Below are 20,724 nucleotides of genomic sequence, written 5' to 3'. Positions count from 1 at the left end.
TCCTCCTTCACATCTGATCCTGATGATCAACCTGGTCATGATGATGGCCCTCCTTCACATCTGACTTTGTTGTCAAGCCATTTTGCCACATCTTTGACTGCTGATGATCAACCTCCTCCTTCTGGACATGATCCATTTGCTCCTCCTTCACATCTGACTCCTGATGATCAACCTCCTCCTTCACATCTGACTCCTGATGATCAACCTCCTTTCACATCTGACTCCTGATGATCAACCTCCTCCTTCACATCTGACTTGATGATCAACCTCCTCCTTCAAAACACATCTGACTCACTGATGATGAACATCTGACTCCTGATGATCAACCTCCTCCTTCACATCTGACTCCTGATGATCAACCTCCTCAACTTCTACATCTGACTCCTCATGATCAACCTCCTCCTTCACATCTGACTCCTGATGATCAACCTCCTCCTTCACATCTGACTCCTGATGATCAACCTCCTCCTTCACATCTGACTCCTGATGATCAACCTCCTCCTTCACATCTGACTCCTGATGATCAACCTCCTCCTTCACATCTGACTCCTGATGATCAACCTCCTCCTTCACATCTGACTCCTGATGATCAACCTCCTCCTTCACATCTGACTCCTGATGATCAACCTCCTCCTTCACATCTGACTCCAGTGATCAATCCAGTGATCAATGACCAAACCTGTTTAGGCTTTTTGGGAATTTAACTTCAATTAACCTGAAAGTTTTCATTGTATAAACATCTGTTGGGTTGGTAGAATGTGGAAAGACCCTCCTCATTGGTTAATATTCCCTGTAGTAGTAACATCTGTTGGGTTGGTAGAATGTGGAAAGACCCACCTCATTGGTTAATATTCCCTGTAGTAGTAACATCTGTTGTGTTGGTAGAATGTGGAAGTAGGTTTTAAATTCATACTTATTACAAATCTGCAGTTTTCTGACTATTATATAATTATTTAATGAAATAAATGTAAAAATGCACTGTTTGTCTGGAAATAAAAATAAACATTTATCTGCGTTAACCACTCCAGTCAACAGATGGCGATATGCGTTTTTTAGGCGATGCTATCAGAGTGACGTATAATGTAGTGGACGGGACGCTTCTTCAACAACATCTCGTCAGCCACCTCGGTAGCTTCCTAGTGGAAACGTTCAAGCAGTTCAGACTGCTTCGGTCTATATTTACTTCTGTATTTGGAACATAATTCTGTCTTTTAACTAGTTTCCCCATTTCATGTCATATTTCCGTTTCGTCAGGTAACGGTAGCTGGCTTGATAAATGAGCCTATCACTAGTCTAGTCGCTAACTAGCTAGGTTAGCTGGCTAACATCCCCGACCATGAGCTCAGCAAGCTGCTGCCCTCCTGCTAAAAAAGAGGTCTGCTGGAAGGAGAAAGAAGGTATTTGGCTGAACGTTGTCGTGAAAGAGGAGAATGAAGAGGAGGATGTCACAGTAAACGAAGAAGTCGAGGGTGAGGCTGTTACACAGAAAGAAGAGGAAGAAAACGATTATACTTTTTTTGGAGTGAATGAAGGAGAGATAACTGTCATATTGAAGGAGGAGGAGAGGGAAGAAGAGAAGGAGACAGAAGATCTGAGTAACACCAGTAAGTCCTGTCTTGAAAATAGTTGTTGAACTGATACGTGGTTTTAAAGCGGCATTCTACTCTAGTTCTGATCTTAAATGCCGTTTTTTAATGTAGGAATTGATAAAGCTACACTGTAAGATGTGAATACCATCAAGAAGCTGGCCAACAACAAAACGTTAACAATGGATTTGCACCCAAAATCACAACTTAAATGTCTCACGGAATGGACTTGCCTTCATTCAATACTGCAGTTCCACTGTACTAAACTGGAGGCGATTTCCAGCCCACCGTTGACTGCGGTCAAGTGAGCCGACAGTCGCAAAACGCGGTCAGGCCATCTGCTCGTCGGTTTCTTCCTGAATTTGCGTGCGCGAAAACACTTTATGGAATGGCGTTTTTTCAGGTAGGGAAACTGAGTTGAATGGACTCTCATGCACAGGTAGTCGAGGCGATGGCTACAAATCATTCCAAGCAAACCGTTTGAAGCACACTTATTCAATCTTCCATAATAAAAATGATACCAAATTGTTTATTTAATTTATCATTTAATTAATTTACTTTATCATTGCTGGAGTGTCAAGCGTTGGCTGGACTGGTGTAAACGCTACAACATATAATGACATTCTAGACCATTCTATAGGCCTCTCTGACTAAGAACCACACAGAGACTTGCATTTTGTAGTGGCTGTAATAACACTTGTGAAAAGTGACTTCAGGTGATTGAGGGATCTAGTCTAGATTAAACGTCAGAGGAAGTTTGGTCATGTGGAGGTTTCATTCAGGTCTCTGTTTAATTAAATCATCGGTTTGTCTTTGACAGGAGAGAGACCAGACTCTCCTTCTGACAGCAGGAAGAGTCCTTCAGAGAAACCAGACCCCGAGACGTCCAAACCAGCAGGACGACATCACTGCTCCCAGTGTGGGAAGAGTTTTACTCAGTCAGGGAGCCTGAGAACACACAAGAGAATTCACACTGGAGAGAAGCCTTACCACTGTTCCCAATGTGGAATGACGTTTACCCAGTTAGGGAGCCTGCAAACGCATGAGAGGGGACACACAGGGGAAAAGCTTTTCCAATGTTCCCATTGTGGAAAGAGTTTTGGCCAGGTAGGAAACCTGAACAAGCATGAGAGGACACACACAGGTAAGAAGATGTACCGCTGCTCCCAGTGTGGAGAGAGATTTACCCGGTTAAGGTACCTGAAAGAGCATGAAAGAATACATACAAATACACAGGAGGAGAAGACATACCACTGCTCTCATTGTGGAAAGACATTTTCCCAGTCAGAGAACCTGAAAACACATGAGAGAATCGAGAGGCTGTGTTCTGACTTGTGTTTCTGACTGAGAATGTGTGTGTTTGTTTGGGCTGTCAGACTTGAGTTCACTTTGTATAATGTTAGTGCACTATTTTTAATTGTGATTCATCCATTGTCCGAAAGGGTTTAAAACACACTGAAAACATCCAAAATACATACTATATACAGCTAAAATCTACAATGCCATGTAAACACAAGATGACATTGAGGTTAAATAAAGTGTGCTTTATCAATGGAACATATTTTGACACGTCCACTGTGTGTCTCTGTAGAGTCATAATATCCATAACAACTAGAGGTCAAACAGGGAGATGGTTCCATTCATTTTCCCCACAGGGCTGTGTTTTGTTTAGACTCAACCTGGTGTGATGTTTTGACAACCATGGAAACCTCTCTGGGACGAGGTGACTGAGGACACAGTGTGTTGTGAATTTATTGTCATGTTTTTAAAATGGTATAAATGCCTTTATTTTAGCTGGACCCCAGGAAGAGTAGCTGCTGCCTTGGCAGGAACTAATGGGGATCCATAATAAACCCCAGGAAGAGGAGCTGCTGCCTTGGCAGGAACTAATGGGGATCCATAATAAACCCCAGGAAGAGTAGCTGCTGCCTTGGCAGGAACTAATGGGGATCCATAATAAACCCCAGGAAGAGTAGCTGCTGCCTTGGCAGGAACTAATGGGGATCCATATTAAACCCCAGGAAGAGTAGCAACTGCCTTGGCAGGAACTAATGAGGATCCATATTAAACCCCAGGAAGAGTAGCTGCTGCCTTGGCAGGAACTAATGGGGATCCATAATGTAAACCCTTTTATCAGGAAGATTTGTCTGCTCTTTCCTCTCGGATTCGAAAATGCTAATTAGCATCAAAGAAGACAACATGCAAGCCTACAAATCCCTGCAAGCTCCTGCAATTCATCTCTAGCCAACACATTTCACAGAACAGTTCATAGAATTGTCCATTGAAATAAATGTTGACAATTTAATCATTGCTACATTAAGGCCTGAATGGTCGAGAGCTGCAGAGATGGTTGTCCTTCTGGAACATTCTCCCAATCTCCACAGAGGAAATCTGGATCTCTGTCAGAGTGAACATCGGGTTCTTGTTTACCTCCTTGACCAAGGCCCTTCTCCCCCGATTTCTCAGTTTGGCCGGGCGGCCAGCTCTAGAAAGAGTATTGGTGGTTCCAAACTTCTTCCATTTAAGAATGATGGCGGACATTGTGTTCATGGGGACCGTTTGCTACAGACATTTTTGGTACCTTTCCACAGATCTGTACCTCGACACAATCCTGTCTCAAATCTCTACGGACAATTCCTTTGACCTCATGGCTTGGTTTTTGCTCTGACATGCACTGTAAACTGTGGGACCTTATATAGACAGGTGTGTGCCTTTCCAAACCATGTCTAATTTATTGAATTTACCACAGGTGGACTCCAATCAAGTTGTAGAAACATCTCAAGGATGATCAATGGAAGAAGGATGTCTGAGCTCATTTTCGAGTCTCATAGCAAAGGGTCTGAATACTTAAGTAAATACATTTGCAAAAAATTCAAATCTGTTTTTGGTTTGTCATTATGGGGTTTTGTGTGTAGATTGATGAGGGGAAAAACATATTCAATTTTATAATGAGGCTGTAACGTAACTAAATGTGGAATAAGTGAAGGGGTCTGAATACTTAATGAATACACTGTATACCACTGGAAGAGCTTTCTATCATTGGCAGTTTTGTACACAGTCAGGTGATACGTGGTATAGAAAGTCCAATCTTAGGAGAGAACATGGGAGGCACTAAAACCACTACTGTGTGTCTGCAGGTGTCTATCTGCACTGTCAAAAACACAAGCATTTTGATACATTTGCTAAAAATTGTATGTGACCAATAACATGTGATTTGATTCTGATTTGAAATGTCCTATTTATCAAAGGTGCTTTTGGCTGGTGTCAAAATGACTCCAAAGGATTTGAATTTGTTAAAAGTCCATATTGGTTAAACCGTGATTTAGATTTATTAAGAACAAGTTGATTGACAAATTAATGAAAAATTGGAAGAATTTAATAAACCACATTTAGGCTGATAAAAGATATGGGTCAAAATGATCCATGTCAGAACTATGGTTCTATGGTTCAATTCAATGTAGTGGGTCTAAAGTTTGTTCTAAATTATTAAAAACGAATCAATCAACACATGCTTTTCTATGAACGACTTAATATGATAATCAACTTTAATTAATTAAAAAATAAACTTTTGGTTCCTCAACTGCGTTGCCACTCCAGTCAGCAGATGGCGATGTGCGTCTTTTAGGTTCAGGCGATGCTGCCAGTGTGACGTATAATCTAGTGGACGGGACGCTGCTTCAACAACAACAGTTAGACACCTCGGTAGCTTAATAGCAAACATAGCTACAACATTCACTCTCTTTATACTGTTTTGGTGTATATTAGTCGCTGTGTACTAAACACACTTCTGTCTTATGTACGTGTTGACCCATTTAATTATATAATTACGTTGTTTGTCAGCTAGCTGGTTTGCTAAATTAGCTTAGAACTAGGCTAGTTGCTAATGCTAGCTAGCGAACATCCCCGACCATGAGTTCACTAAGCTGCTCTCCTCCTGCTAAAGAAGAGGAGGTCTTCTGGACGGAGAAAGAAGTTCTCCCGAAAGAGGAGGAGGAAGAGAAGGATGTTTCAATACAAAAACAAGTAGAGGGTGAAGCTGTTACCGTGAAAGAAGAAGAAAAGACGTTTCAGTGGAAGAAAAGGAAGACTCGTTCAGATTGAAAGAGGAGGAGGCGGAGATGACTGTCACATCGGTAAAGGAGGAGGAGGAAGAAGAGGACACTGGACATCTGGGCCCGGTTTCCCAAACGCATCTTAAGGCATCCTATGGTTCTAACGGTGAACTCAGCCGTAAGATGGTTTTGAGAAACTGGGCCGTGATTAACACTAGTAAGTACTGTCTTAAAAACAGAGGCACAAACTCTGCAGTTGTTGAACTGATGTGTGGTGTTAAAGGGAAATATGTAATTGCTACATTTATATTATTTATAGCCATTGATTCTTGAAGAATATAACACATACCTCATGAGCTTAGTTCAACTTAGTACCCCATCAGAACCCCAAATAAGATTTTTTTTACTCCAATGTTTAGAAACAATGTAAATCAACACTGTTTAGCCTCAACATGGTTAAAACTATCATGTTGATTTCATGGATGGTCAGTCCCTGCATCCGTAGGTCTGTCTATGAATTTGAGAGTAGTTACATTTCTCCAGACCCATCCATCATCTTATCACCAAAACAGTGGTGGAATGGCATCTTTGTTATTGTTTGAACTGCAGATTGGTTGATCGATTGATTTGGCAAAGGGACAGCCTAGTTTAAACAGCAACAAAATGCTGCCCTGAGACTTGGTTTGGTAAACAGCTGAGGGATGGGGGCTGGATAAATGTCACCACTCTCACATTCAATTAAATGCCCTCGTGCGCCTATTTTAGCAAACACAGAAAGGGGCCTATATTGGTGACCAAAGGTGTCTATCACACTGTGGGAAGAGTTTTATTCAGTCAACTGTAATAACCTATTTCTCACACCAGAGAACAATCATCATGGAGAGCAACTTATAGTTGTGAACAATGTGGGAAGAAAATTTACTGACATCCAGCCATCTGATTGTACACCAGAGAACACACACAGGAGTCAAATAGATGTGAACAATGTGGGAAGAATTTTACTATCCAGCCATCTGATTGTACACCAGAGAACATCACACAGGAGATTTCTGAAATGTGGGCTTATACCATCTGTGAACAATGTGGGAAGAGATACTCTGACTAAAAGATCTCTGATCAAACATCAGAAAATACATTAGATGAAGAGTTGTTTCATGAACATCAATGAATTAAGACAACAGGGAAGAAATGTAGAATGTTTAAACATGTGGGAAGCAGTTTTTAATGATCAAATCACAATGTACACATGTTTTACATTGTAGAGAAATTTTAATGATGTCACAATGTAGAAGAGTTTTAACATCCAGCCATAGTACACCAGAGAACACACACAGGAGAGAAACCTTATAGATGTGATCAATGTGGAAGAGTTTTAACATTGTCAGTAGCAGTATTTTACCAGATGTCACAATGAGAGAAACCTTTTAGCTGTTATCAATGTGGGAAGAGTTTTAATGATGTATCACAAGAGTAGAGATTATAGTTTGAACAATGTAGAATTTTAGCATCCAGCCATTTTGTAATGATGTCACAATGTAGAATGTTTTAACATTGTAGCAGCAGTATTTTAATGATGTCACAATGTGTAGAATGTTTTAACATTGTTGTAGGAGTATTTTAATGATGTCACAATGTAGAATGTTTTAACATTGTAGTAGCAGTATTTTAATGATGTCACAATGTAGAATGTTTAAACATTGTAGTAGCAGTATTTTAATGATGTCACAATGTAGAATGTTTAAACATTGTAGTAGCAGTATTTTAATGATGTCACAATGTAGAATGTTTTAACATTGTAGTAGCAGTATTTTAATGATGTCACAATGTAGAATGTTTAACATTGTAGTAGCAGTATTTTAATGATGTCACAATGTAGAACACTAAACGTTTGCCCCCTGTTCAATTGATTTCTGCATGATATGGATATTAGCCTCAGGGGGAAAATCCAGGCTCTGAATTGAAAGAGTGCTATTTATATGATATAACAGAAAGTGACTAACACAAAAAGAGCTGTGTTACACTTACAGCATTGGTGACCCACTTGAATCAAAATGTAGCTAGATGTTTTCTACAAGTTGTCCTCTAACCATTGATGTACACATTATTCCCAGATTCCATGGGGTTTTTGAGCTGTTAGTTTTAACAGGACAAACTCATCTCCCCCTTTCACACAAATGATTTCAACATGATATCGATGAGTGATGAAAAATAAGTGTTGCGTTCCTTTGTTTAACGACCTCTACATTTAAATGCATCTCTCCAAAATGTAGCTGACTGTCTTCTGCAGGTTGTCCTCTAACCAGGGAGGTAAAATATATCTCCTATTTCCATGTGTTTTTTTAGTTGTGTTAGTTTCAACAGCACCAACAACCTGATTTCCCCCCTAATTGATATCAGTGATTTATTGCTTCTTGTCAAAACAACAGTGTTTCTGGTGCTCGTGCATTTTAAAAGGTGCTTGTTTAAAAAAATACAAGTAATCTGATTGTTGTTGCAGATGTTTGTGCAGATACTACATTTTATGTTTAGGTTTTCAATATCACAAATGGTTTCTGCATATTGGTTATTCATTTGGACCCATTAAAACTGTGTTTTGACATTGGGCTGTACCACCTAGCAAAATGTCATTGAAAAGACGTTGAAAAGAAGACTATACCCAACGTCCAATATACGTTTGGTTTTAGTTGAAGGTTTTAAATATTTATTTTCAGGTTGTTGTTAATAATGACTTGAAAACAACTTAATTTTTTGTTGTGGAAAATATTGAATCAACTATTTCACCAAAACCAGAACCTGTGAATTCAACTAGACTTTATTACAAACAGTAACAAAGCCGAACAATTCCATGGAAGAACTGACTCTTCATTCTGAGTACTTGGCTTTTATACAGTCTGATCCTTACATAACATTCTAACCACTAGGCTACCCTGCTGCCCCAATAATACACTAAATACATGTAATATAGCCTATACAGTCTGATCCTTACATAACATTCTAACCACTAGGCTACCCTGCTGCCCCAATAATACACTAAATACATGTAATATAGCCTATACAGTCTGATCCTAACATAACATTCTAACCACTACCCTGCTGCCCCAATAATACACTAAATACATGTAATATAGCCTATACAGTCTGATCCTAACATAACATTCTAACCACTACCCTGCTGCCCCAATAATACACTAAATACATGTAATATAGCCTATACAGTCTAATCCTTACATAACATTCTAACCACTACCCTGCTGCCCCAATAATACACTATATACATGTAATATAGTCTACACTAACCACTAGGCTACCCTGCTGCCCCAATAATACACTAAATACATGTAATATAGCCTATACAGTCTGATCCTTATATAACATTCTAACCACTACCCTGCTGCCCCAATAATACACTAAATACATGTAATATAGCCTATACAGTCTGATCCTAACATAACATTCTAACCACTACCCTGCTGCCCCAATAATACACTAAATACATGTAATATAGCCTATACAGTCTGATCCTTACATAACATTCTAACCACTATGCTTCCCTGCTGCCCCAATATTGTGAGAGGTGATATTCTCCTGGACCAGACAGCATCACAGGTGATATTCTCCTGGACCAGACAGCATCACAGGTGATATTCTCCTGGACCAGACAGCATCACAGGTGATATTCTCCTGGACCAGACAGCATCACAGGTGATATTCTCCTGGACCAGACAGCTGGGGAATACACTATATATTCAATAGAATGTGGACACCCCTTCAAATTAGTAGATTGGGCCATTTCAGCCACACCAGTTGCTGACTGGTGTTTAAAATTAAGCACACAGCCATGCAATCTCCATAGACAAACATTGACAGTAGAATGGCCTTACTGACGATCTCAGTAACATTCAACGTGGCACCGTTACAGGATGGCACCTTTCCAACAAGTCAGTTTGTCAAATTCCTGCCCTGCTGGAGCTGCCTGGTCGACTGTAAGTGCTGTTATTGTGAAGTGGAAACATCTGGGACCAACAACGGCTCAGCCAAGAAGTAGTGGGCCACACAAGTTCACAGAACAGGACCGTCGAGTGCTGAAGAGTGTAACGTGTAAAAATCGTCTGTACTTGGTTGCAACACTCACTAACGAGATCCAAACGGCCTCTGGAAGCAACATCAGCACAAGAAACTGTTTGTCAGGAGCTTCCTGAAATGGGTTTCCACGGCCGAGCAGCTGCATACAAACCTAAGATCAATATGGGCAATGTCAAGTGTCGGCTTGAGTGGAGTAAAACTCACAGCCACTGGACTCTGGAGCAGTGGAAACGTATTCTCTGGAGTAATGAATCATCTTCACCTTCTAGCAATCCGACGCACTAATCTGGGTTTGGAGGATCCACACTACCTGCCCCAATGCATAGTGACAACTGTAAAGTTTGGTGGAGGAGGAATAATGGTCTGAGGTTGTTTTTCTTGGTTTGGGCCCTTTAGTTCCAGTTAGGGGAAATCTTAACGCTACAGCATAGAATGACATTCTAGAGGAATCTGTACTTCCAACTTTGTGGCAACAGTTTGGGGAAGGCCCTTCCTGTTTCAGCATGACAATATGCCCCTGTACACAAAGCAAGTTCACTACATGAATGGTTAGTTGAGATTGGTGTGGAAGAACTTCACAAAGCCCTGACATTACATTTACATTACATTTAAGTCATTTAGCAGACGCTCTTATCCAGAGCGACTTACAAATTGGTGAATTCACCTTCTGACATCAGTGGAACAGCCACTTTACAATAGTGCATCTAAATCATTTAAGGGGGGGTGAGAAGGATTGCTTTATCCTATCCTAGGTATTCCTTGAAGAGGTGGGGTTTCAGGTGTCTCCGGAAGGTGGTGATTGACTCCGCTATCCTGGCGTCGTGAGGGAGTTTGTTCCACCATTGGGGGGCCAGAGCAGCGAGCACCATGGTCTTGTAGCGGATGCGAGCTTCAACTGGAAGCCAGTGGAGAGAGCGGAGGAGCGGGGTGACGTGAGAGAACTTGGGAAGGTTGAACACCAGACGTCAAACACCTTTGGGATGAATTGGAACGCTGACTGCGAGCCAGGCCTCATCGCCCGACCTCACTAATGCTCTTGGAATGGAAACAAGTCCTCGCAGCAATGTTCCATCATCTAGTGGAAAGCCTTCCCAGAAGAGTGGAGGCTGTTATAGCAGCAATGTTCAAACATCTAGTGGAAAGCCTTCCCAGAAGAGTGGAGGCTGTTATAGCAGCAATGTTCCAACATCTAGTGGAAAGCCTTCCCAGAAGAGTGGAGGCTGTTATAGCGGCTATGCTCCTACATCTAGTGGAAAGCCTTCCCAGAAGAGTGGAGGCTGTTATAGCAGCAATGTTCCAACATCTAGCGGAAAGCCTTCCCAGAAGAGTGGAGGCTGTTATAGCAGCAATGTTCCTACATCTAGTGGAAAGCCTTCCCAGAAGAGTGGAGGTTGTTATAGCAGCAATGTTCCAACATCTAGTGGAAAGCCATCCCAGAAGAGTGGAGGCTGTTATAGCAGCAATGTTCCAACATCTAGTGGAAAGCCTTCCCAGAAGAGTGGAGGCTGTTATAGCAGCTATGTTCCTACATCTAGTGGAAAGCCTTCCCAGAAGAGTGGAGGCTGTTATAGCAGCAATGTTCCAACATCTAGTGGAAAGCCTTCCCAGAAGAGTGGAGGCTGTTATAGCAGCAATGTTCCTACATCTAGAGAACAGCCTTCCCAGAAGAGTGGAGGCTGTTATAGCAGCAATGTTCCAACATCTAGTGGAAAGCCTTCCCAGAAGAGTGGAGGCTGTTATAGCAGCAATGTTCCTACATCTAGTGGAAAGCCTTCCCAGAAGAGTGGAGGTTGTTATAGCAGCAATGTTCCAACATCTAGTGGAAAGCCTTCCCAGAAGAGTGGAGGTTGTTATAGCAGCTATGTTCCAACATCTAGTGGAAAGCCTTCCCAGAAGAGTGGAGGCTGTTATAGCAGCAATGTTCCTACATCTAGAGAAAAGCCTTCCCAGAAGAGTGGAGGCTGTTATAGCAGCAATGTTCCAACATCTAGGGGGCACTAAAGTGGAGCCTTGCAGCAATGTTCCCAGAAGAGTGGAGGTTGTTATGCAAATGCCCATAATTTTGGAATGAGATGTTTGAAGAGTGGAGGTGTCCACATACTTTTGTTGATTTCGTGTATATACTGCAGGCAGGCAGGCAGGCAGGCCCTCCTCTCCTCTTCTCCCCCTGTCCTCTCCTCTTCTCCCTTCTCTCCTCTCCCCTTCTCCCCACCTCCTCTTCTCCCCACCTCATCAGTACTCATTTTGGGTGCTGGTACTGTTTATATTTTGGTGCTGGAACATTAAGCCAATATTCTATAAGAAGTGAACTCAAGCAGTAGAAAGTTAGAGGTGATATTATAGGACACACTATGTGTAACTTTGCTGCTCTGCCAGCAGTTTCCTGTGGAGTTTTTCTAATGTCAGTGTTTCCTGTAGGTAGGTGGGTTTAACCACTGATCTTGTCTGCTTAAAAGTGGGTCACATATAAGTAAGGAGCTGGAAGTCATATAGCCTAGCAGTATTTCTCGGGAGGGAGGGCGAGGAGAGGAGGGAGAGTTCAACATCTAGAGGAGAGAGAGAGAGAGAGAGAGAGAGAGAGAGAGAGAGAGAGAGAGAGAGAGAGAGAGAGAGAGAGAGAGAGAGAGGACATACTGACAGACTGGGTTGGGAGAAGGAGACACGTGAAGAGGAAGAGAGATGAGGGAAACTCAGCAAAAAAGAAATGTCCCTTTTTCAGGACCCTGTCTTTCAAAGATAATTTGTAAAAATCCAAACACCTACTCAGATCTTCATTGTGAAGGGTAAGCACTGTTTCCCATGCTTGTTTAGTGAACCATAAACAATGAATGAACATGCACCTGTGTAACGGTCGTTAAGACACTAACAGCTTACAGATGGTAGGCAATTAAGGTCACTGTTATGAAAACTTAGGACACTAAAGAGGCCTTTCTACTGACTCTGAAACACACCAAAAGAAAGATGCCCAGCGTCCCTGCTCATCTTCCTGAACGTGCCTTAGGCATACTGCATGGAGGCATGACAACTGCAGATGTGGCTAGGGCAATAAATTGCAACGTCCGTACTGTGAGACGCCTAAGACAGCTCTACGGGAAGACAGGATGGACAGCTGATGATCCTCGCAGTGGCAGACCACGTGTACAACACCTGCACAGGATCGGTACATCCAAACATCACACCTACGGGACAGGTACAGGATGGCAACAGCAACTGCCCGATATACACCAGGAATGCACAATCACTCCATCAGTGCTCAGACTGTCCGCAATAGGCTGAGAGAGGCTGGACTGAGGGCTTGTAGGCCTGTTGTAACGCAGGTCCTCACCAGACATCACTGGTAACAACGTCGCCTATGGGCACAAACCCACCGTCGCTGGACCAGACAGGACTAGCAAAAGTGCTCTTCACTGATGAGTCACGGTTTTGTTTCACTAGGGTTGAGGAAGGAATGAGCGTTTACACCGAGGCCTGTACTCTGGAGGGGGATCGATTGGAGGTGGAGGGTCCGTCATGGTCTGGGGCGGTGTGTCACAGCATCATCGGACTGAGCTTGTTGTCATTGCAAGCTGTCTCAACGCTGTGCGTTACAGGGAAGACATCCTCCTCCCTCATGTGGTACCCTTCCTGCAGGCTCGTCCTAACATGACCCTCCAGCATGACAATGCCACCAGCCATACTGCTCGTTCTGTGCGTGATTTCCTGCAAGTCAGGAATATCAGTGTTCTGCCATGGCCAACGAAGAGCCCGGATCTCAATCCCATTGAGCACGTCTGGGACCTGTTGGATCGGAGGGTGAGGGCAAGGGCATGTCTGGGAACTGAAATGTCTGGGAACTTGCAGGTGCCTTGGTGGAAGAGTGGGGTAACATCTCACAGCAAGAACGAGCAAATATGGTGCAGTCCAAGAGGAGGAGATGCACTACAGTACTTAATGCAGCTGGTGGCCACACCAGATACTGACTGCTACTTTTGATTTTGACCCCCTCCCCCCTTTGTTCAAGGACACATTTTTAAATTTCTGTTAGTCACATGTCTGTGGAACTTGTTCAGTTTATGTCTCAGTTGTTGAATCTTGCTATGTTCATACAAATATCTACGCATGTTAATCTTGCTGAAAATTAACGCAGTTGACAGTGAGAGGACATTTCTTTTTTTGTTTTTTTGCTGAGTTTAGTTCTTACTGACAGACTGGGTTGGTAGAAGGAGACAGGGGAGGAGGGAGAGAGAGATGAGAGAGATATGACTTATTGACAGACTGGGTTGGTAGAAGGAGACAGGGGAGGAGGGAGAGAGAGATGAGAGAGATATGACTTATTGACAGACTGGGTTGGTAGAAGGAGACAGGGGAGGAGGGAGAGAGAGATGAGAGAGAGATATGACTTATTGACAGACTGAGTTGGTAGAAGGAGACAGGGGAGGAGGGAGAGAAAGACTGACATTTAAACCAACTGAATATATTTGTATCACTGTCTTCTCACCAGTGATGTCATCAGAACCAGTAACCTGTTCCTCTCTTGGCCCAGCCCAGCCTGACCCTGACATATAGCATCAGGCCCGTTGAGTTTACTTGGGTAATAGACCTCTCGCTTCTACACCACATCCCCCCTTCTCCTGCTCTAACATGAGACCTCATCAGTACTCATTTTGGGTGCTGGTACTGTTTCTATTTAGGTGCTGGAATGTTAAGCCAATATTCTATAAGAGGTGAACTCAAGCAGTAGAAAGTTAGGAGTGATATTATAGGACACACTATGTGTAACTTTGCTGCTCTGTCAGCAGTTTCCTGTGGAGTTTTTCAAATGTCAGTGTTTCCTGTAGGTAGGTGTGTTTAACTGATCTTATCTGCTTAACGGTTTGTCACATCATATAAGTAAGTAAGGAAGAGATGAGATAGAAGTCATATAGCCTAGCAGTATTTCTCAGGAGGGGGAGGGGGAGGAGAGGAGAGGAGAGGAGAGGAGAGGAGAGGAGAGGAGAGGAGAGGAGAGGAGAGGAGAGGAGAGGAGAGGAGAGGAGAGGAGAGGAGAGGAGAGGAGAGGAGAGGAGAGGAGAGGAGAGGAGAGGAGAGAGAGAGAGAGAGAGAGAGAGAGGACTGACTGACAGACTGGGTTGAGAGAAGGAGACAAGGGAGGAGGAAGAGAGAAACTCAGCAAAAAAAGAAATGTCCCTTTTTCAGGACCCTGTCTTTCAAAGATAATTCGTAAAAATCCAAATAATTTCACAGATCTTCATTGTAAAAGGTTTAACACTGTTTTTCATACTTGTTCAGTGAACCAGAAACAATTAATGAACATGCACCTGTGTAACGGTCGTTAAGACACTAACAGCTTACAGATGGTAGGCAATTAAGGTCACTGTTATGAAAACTTAGGACACTAAAGAGGCCTTTCTACTGACTCTGAAACACACCAAAAGAAAGATGCCCAGCGTCCCTGCTCATCTTCCTGAACGTGCCTTAGGCATACTGCATGAAGACATGACAACTGCAGATGTGACAAGAGCAATAAATTGCAATGTCCGTACTGTGAGACGCCTAAGACAGCTCTACGGGAAGACAGGATGGACAGCTGATGATCCTCGCAGTGGCAGACCACGTGTACAACACCTGCACAGGATCGGTACATCCAAACATCACACCTACGGTACAGGTACAGGATGGCAACAGCAACTGCCCGATATACACCAGGAATGCACAATCACTCCATCAGTGCTCAGACTGTCCGCAATAGGCTGAGAGAGGCTGGACTGAGGGCTTGTAGGCCTGTTGTAACGCAGGTCCTCACCAGACATCACTGGTAACAACGTCGCCTATGGGCACAAACCCACCGTCGCTGGACCAGACAGGACTAGCAAAAGTGCTCTTCACTGATGAGTCACGGTTTTGTCTCACTAGGGGTGAGGAAGGAATGAGCGTTTACACCGAGGCCTGTACTCTGGAGGGGGATCGATTGGAGGTGGAGGGTCCGTCATGGTCTGGGGCGGTGTGTCACAGCATCATCGGACTAAGCCTGTTGTCATTGCAAGCTGTCTCAACGCTGTGCGTTACAGGGAAGACATCCTCCTCCCTCATGTGGTACCCTTCCTGCAGGCTCGTCCTAACATGACCCTCCAGCATGACAATGCCACCAGCCATACTGCTCGTTCAGTGCGTGATTTCCTGCAAGTCAGGAATATCAGTGTTCTGCCATGGCCAACGAAGAGCCCGGATCTCAATCCCATTGAGCACGTCTGGGACCTGTTGGATCGGAGGGTGAGGGCAAGGGCATGTCTGGGAACTGAAATGTCTGGAAACTTGCAGGTGCCTTGGTGGAAGAGTGGGGTAACATCTCACAGCAAGAACGAGCAAATATGGTGCAGTCCAAGAGGAGGAGATGCACTACAGTACTTAATGCAGCTGGTGGCCACACCAGATACTGACTGTTACTTTTGATTTTGACCCCCCCTTTGTTCAGGGACACATTATTCAAGTTCTGTTAATCACATGTCTGTGGAACTTGTTCAGTTTATGTCTCAGTTGTTGAATCTTATGTTCATACAAATATTTACACATGTTAAGTTTGCTGAAAATAAACGCAGTTGACAGTGAGAGGACATTTCTTTTTTTGCTGAGTTTAGTTCTTACTGAGAGACTGGGTTGGTAGAAGGAGACAGGGGAGGAGGGAGAGAGAGACTGACATTTAAATCTACAATGTATTTGTATCACTGACTTCTAACCATTAATGCCATCATAACCAGTAACCTGTTCCACTCTTGGCCCAGCCCAGCCTGACCCTGACATATAGCATCAGGCCTGTTGAGTTGACTTGGGTAACAGACCTCTAGCTTCTACACCACATCCCCCCTTCTCCTGCTCTAACATAAGACCTCATCAGTACTCATTTTGGGTGCTGGTACTGTTTATATTTTGGTGCTGGAACATTAAGCCAATATTCTATAAGAAGTGAACTCAAGCAGTAGAAAGTTAGAGGTGATATTATAGGACACACTATGTGTAACTTTGCTGCTCTGCCAGCAGTTTCCTGTGGAGTTTTTCTAATGTCAGTGTTTCCTCTAAGTAGGTGGGTTTAACCACTGATCTTGTCTGCTTAAAAGTGGGTCACATATAAGTAAGGAAGTAATGAGCTAGAAGTCATATAGCCTACCAGTATTTCTCAGGAGGGGGAGGGGGGAGGAGAGAGAGAAAGAGAGAGAGAGAGAGGAGGACATACTGACAGACTGGGTTGGCAGAAGGAGACAAGGGAGGAGGAAGAGAGAGGGTTGGGAGAAGGAGACAGGGAGGAGAGAGAGAGAGAGAGATAGAGAGGACATACTGACAGACTGGGTTGGGAGAAGGAGACACGGGAGGAGGAAGAGAGAGAGAGAGAGAGAGAGGACATACTGACAGACTGGGTTGAGAGAAGGAGACAAGGGAGGAGGAAGAGAGAGAGAGAGAGAGAGAGACATACTGACAGACAGGGTTGAGAGAAGGAGACAAGGGAGGAGGAAGAGAGAGAGAGAAACTCAGCAAAAAAAGTAATGTCAGTTTTTCAGGACCCTGTCTTTCAAAGATAATTCATAAAAATCCAAATTACTTCACAGATCTTCATTGTAAAGGGTTTAAGCACTGTTTCAAATGCTTGTTCAGTGACCCATAAACAATTAATGAAAGTGCACCTGTATAACGGTCGTTAAGGTCGTTAAGATACTAACAGCTTACAGACTGTAGGCAATTAAGGTCACAGTTATGAAAACTTAGGACACTAAAAAGGCCTTTCAACTGACTGAAAAACACCAAAAGAAAATTGGCCAGGGTCCCTGCTCATCTTCCTGAACATGCCGTAGGCATACTGCAAGGAGGCATGAGGACTGCAGATGTGGCCAGGGCAATAAATTGCAATGTCAGTAATGTGAGACGCCTAAGACTCTACAGGGAGACAGGATGGACTGCTGATCGTCCTCGCAGTGGCAGACCACGTGTAACAACACCTGCACAGGATTGGTACATCCAAACATAATACCTACGGGACAGGTACAGGATGGCAACAACAACTGCCCGAGTTACACCAGGAATGCGCAATCCCTCCATCAGTGCTCAGACTGTCCGCAATAGGCTGAGAGAGGCTGGACTGAGGGCTTGTAGGCCTGTTGTAACGCAGGTCCTCACCAGACATCACTGGCAACAACGTCGCCTATGGGCACAAACCCACCGTCACTGGACCAGACAGGACTGGCAAAAGTGCTCTACACTGATGAGTCGCGGTTTTGTCTCACCAGGGGTGAGGAAGGAATGAGCGTTTACACCGAGGCCTGTACTCTGGAGGGGGATCGATTTGCAGGTGTAGGGTCCGACATGTTCTTTGGTGGTGTGTCACAGCATCATCGGACTGAGCTTGTTGTCATTGCAGGCTGTCTCAACGCTGTGCGTTACAGGGAAGACATCCTCCTCCCTCATGTGGTACCCTTCCTGCAGGCTCGTCCTGACATGACCTTCCAGCATGACAATGCCACCAGCCATACTGCTCGTTCTGTGCGTGATTTCCTGCAAGTCAGGAATATCAGTGTTCTGCCATGGCCAACGAAGAGCCCGGATCTCCATCCCATTGAGCACGTCTGGGACCTGTTGGATCGGAGGGTGAGGGCTAGGGCATGTCTGGGAACTGAAATGTCTGGGAACTTGCAGGTGCCTTGGTGGAAGAGTGGGTAACATCTCACAGCAAGAACGAGCAAATATGGTGCAGTCCATGAGGAGTAGATGCACTGCAGTACTTAATGCAGCTGGTGGCCACACCAGATACTGACTGTTACTTTTGATTTTGACCCCTAACCCCTTTGTTCAGGGACACATTATTCAATTTCTGTTAGTCACATGTCTGTGGAACTTGTTCAGTTTATGTCTCAGTTGTTGAATCTTGCTATGTTCATACAAATATTTACGCATGTTCTAAGTTTGCTGAAAATGAACGTGGCTGACAGTGAGAGGACGTTTCTTTTTTTGTTGAGTTTAGTTCTTACTGACAGACTTGGTAGAAGGAGACAGGTGAGGAGGGAGTGAGATAGGACTTATTGACAGACTGGGATGGTAGAAGGAGATGGGAGGAGGGACTTTTTGGTGGGGGGGCAGAAGGGGCTGTCAGTAGAGCCGAGGAGAAAGCCAGAGACCGCCGGCTCCACGCACTCGTCCACCAGTGCGAGGGTACAGTCCAGAGCCTCCAGGGACGGTCTACAGCCCAGAACGTCCAGCGATGGTCTACAGCCCGGAACCTCCAGGGACAGTCTACAGCCCGGAACCTCCAGGGACGGTCTACAGCCCGGAACCTCCAGGGACGGTCAACAGCCCGGAACCTCCAGCAACGGTCAACAGTCCAGAGCCTCAAGCGATGGTCAACACTCCAGAGCCTCCAGCAACGGTCAACGGGCCAGAGCCTCCAGCGATGGTCCACGGCCCGGAGCTTCCTGCGTTGGTGCCACGGTTGGAGCCTTCCTCTGTGCCGGTGCCCAGTCCCGAGCATTCAGCCCAGCTTCATGGCCAGATCTGCGGTCTTAGCGGGTGCTTCTTCCCTTACCAGGGCCGCCACCGACGCTAGTTGCCCACCCAAACACTCCCCACCCAGGTTCAGGTTTTGCTGTCGGAGTCCGTAACTTTGGCGGAGGGGGGGGATGTCACGCCCTGACCATAGAGAGCCCCGGGGTTCTCTATGGTGCAAAAGGTCAGAGCTTGACTTGGGGGTGTTCTAGTCTTGAATTTCTATGTTGGTGTGAGTATGGTTCCCAATTGGAGGCAGCTGATGATCGTTGCCTCTAATTGGGGATGATACTTAGTGGGGTCCTTTTCCCACCTGTGTTTGTGGGATATTGTTCCGTTTTGGTTTAGTCTCTGTGTGCTAAGAACTTCACGTTTGTTTATTCTGTGTTGTTTTTTGAAGGTTCACTTCAATAAATATGGGGAACTCTACCGGTTCTCACGCTGCGCCTTGGTCCGCTCATTATGTATACAACGAACGTGACACTCACTCACTGACAGACTGGGTTGGTAGAATGAGACAAGGGAGGAGGGAGAGAGAGGGGAGAGAGATGAGAGAGAGATAGGACTTATTGACAGACTGGGTTGGTAGAAGGAGATGAGGGAGGAGGGAGAGAGAGGGGAGAGAGAGATGAGAGAGAGATAGGACTTATTGACAGACTGGGTTGGTAGAATGAGACGAGGGAGGAGGGAGAGAGAGGGGAGAGAGATGAGAGAGAGATAGGACTTATTGACAGACTAGGTTGGTAGAATGAGACAGGGGAGGAGGGAGAGAGAGGGGAGTTAGAGATGAGAGAGAGATAGGACTTATTGACAGACTGGGTTGGTAGAATGAGACGAGGAGGGAGAGAGAGGGGAGAGAGAGATAGGACTTATTGACAGACTGGGTTGGTAGAATGAGACAAGGGAGGAGGGAGAGAGAGGGGAGAGAGAAGAGAGAGAGATAGGACTTATTGACAGACTGGGTTGGTAGAAGGAGATGGGAGAGAGAGAGAGAGGGGAGAGAGAGATAGGACTTATTGACAGACTGGGTTGGTAGAATGAGACAAGGGAGGAGGGAGAGAGAGGGGAGAGAGATGAGAGAGAGATAGGACTTATTGACAGACTGGGTTGGTAGAAGGAGACGAGGGAGGAGGGAGAGAGAGATGAGAGAGAGATAGGACTTATTGACAGACTGGATTTGTAGAAGGAGACGAGGGAGGAGGGAGAGAGAGGGGAGAGAGAGATGAGAGAGAGATAGGACTGATTGACAGACTGGGTTGGTAGAATGAGACAAGGGAGGAAGGAGAGAGATGAGAGAGAGATGAGAGAGAGATAGGACTGATTGACAGACTGGATTTGTAGAAGGAGACAAGGGAGGAGGGAGTGAGAGGGGAGAGAGATGAGAGAGAGAGATAGGACTTATTGACAGACTGGTTTGGAAGAATGAGACAAGGGAGGAGGGAGTGAGAGGGGAGAGAGAGATGAGAGAGAGATAGGACTTATTGACAGACTAGGTTGGTAGA

General features: G+C 44.6%; 1 long non-coding RNA gene across 1 annotated transcript; it reads left to right on the top strand.

The window, feature by feature from the left end:
• The first annotated feature begins 680 nt into the window (after positions 1–680).
• Positions 681–3,147, top strand: LOC135538954 (uncharacterized). The gene is made up of 2 exons (XR_010455513.1): positions 681–1,604; positions 2,407–3,147. It is a non-coding gene; the product is annotated as an uncharacterized LOC135538954 (long non-coding RNA).
• Positions 3,148–20,724: the final 17,577 nt, after the last annotated feature.

Source organism: Oncorhynchus masou, unplaced genomic scaffold (genome assembly GCF_036934945.1).
Source record: "Oncorhynchus masou masou isolate Uvic2021 unplaced genomic scaffold, UVic_Omas_1.1 unplaced_scaffold_855, whole genome shotgun sequence".
NCBI lineage: Eukaryota > Metazoa > Chordata > Actinopteri > Salmoniformes > Salmonidae > Oncorhynchus > Oncorhynchus masou.
Note: the sequence above shows the minus strand (reverse complement) of the source record. Positions and strands in the feature narration are given on the sequence as shown.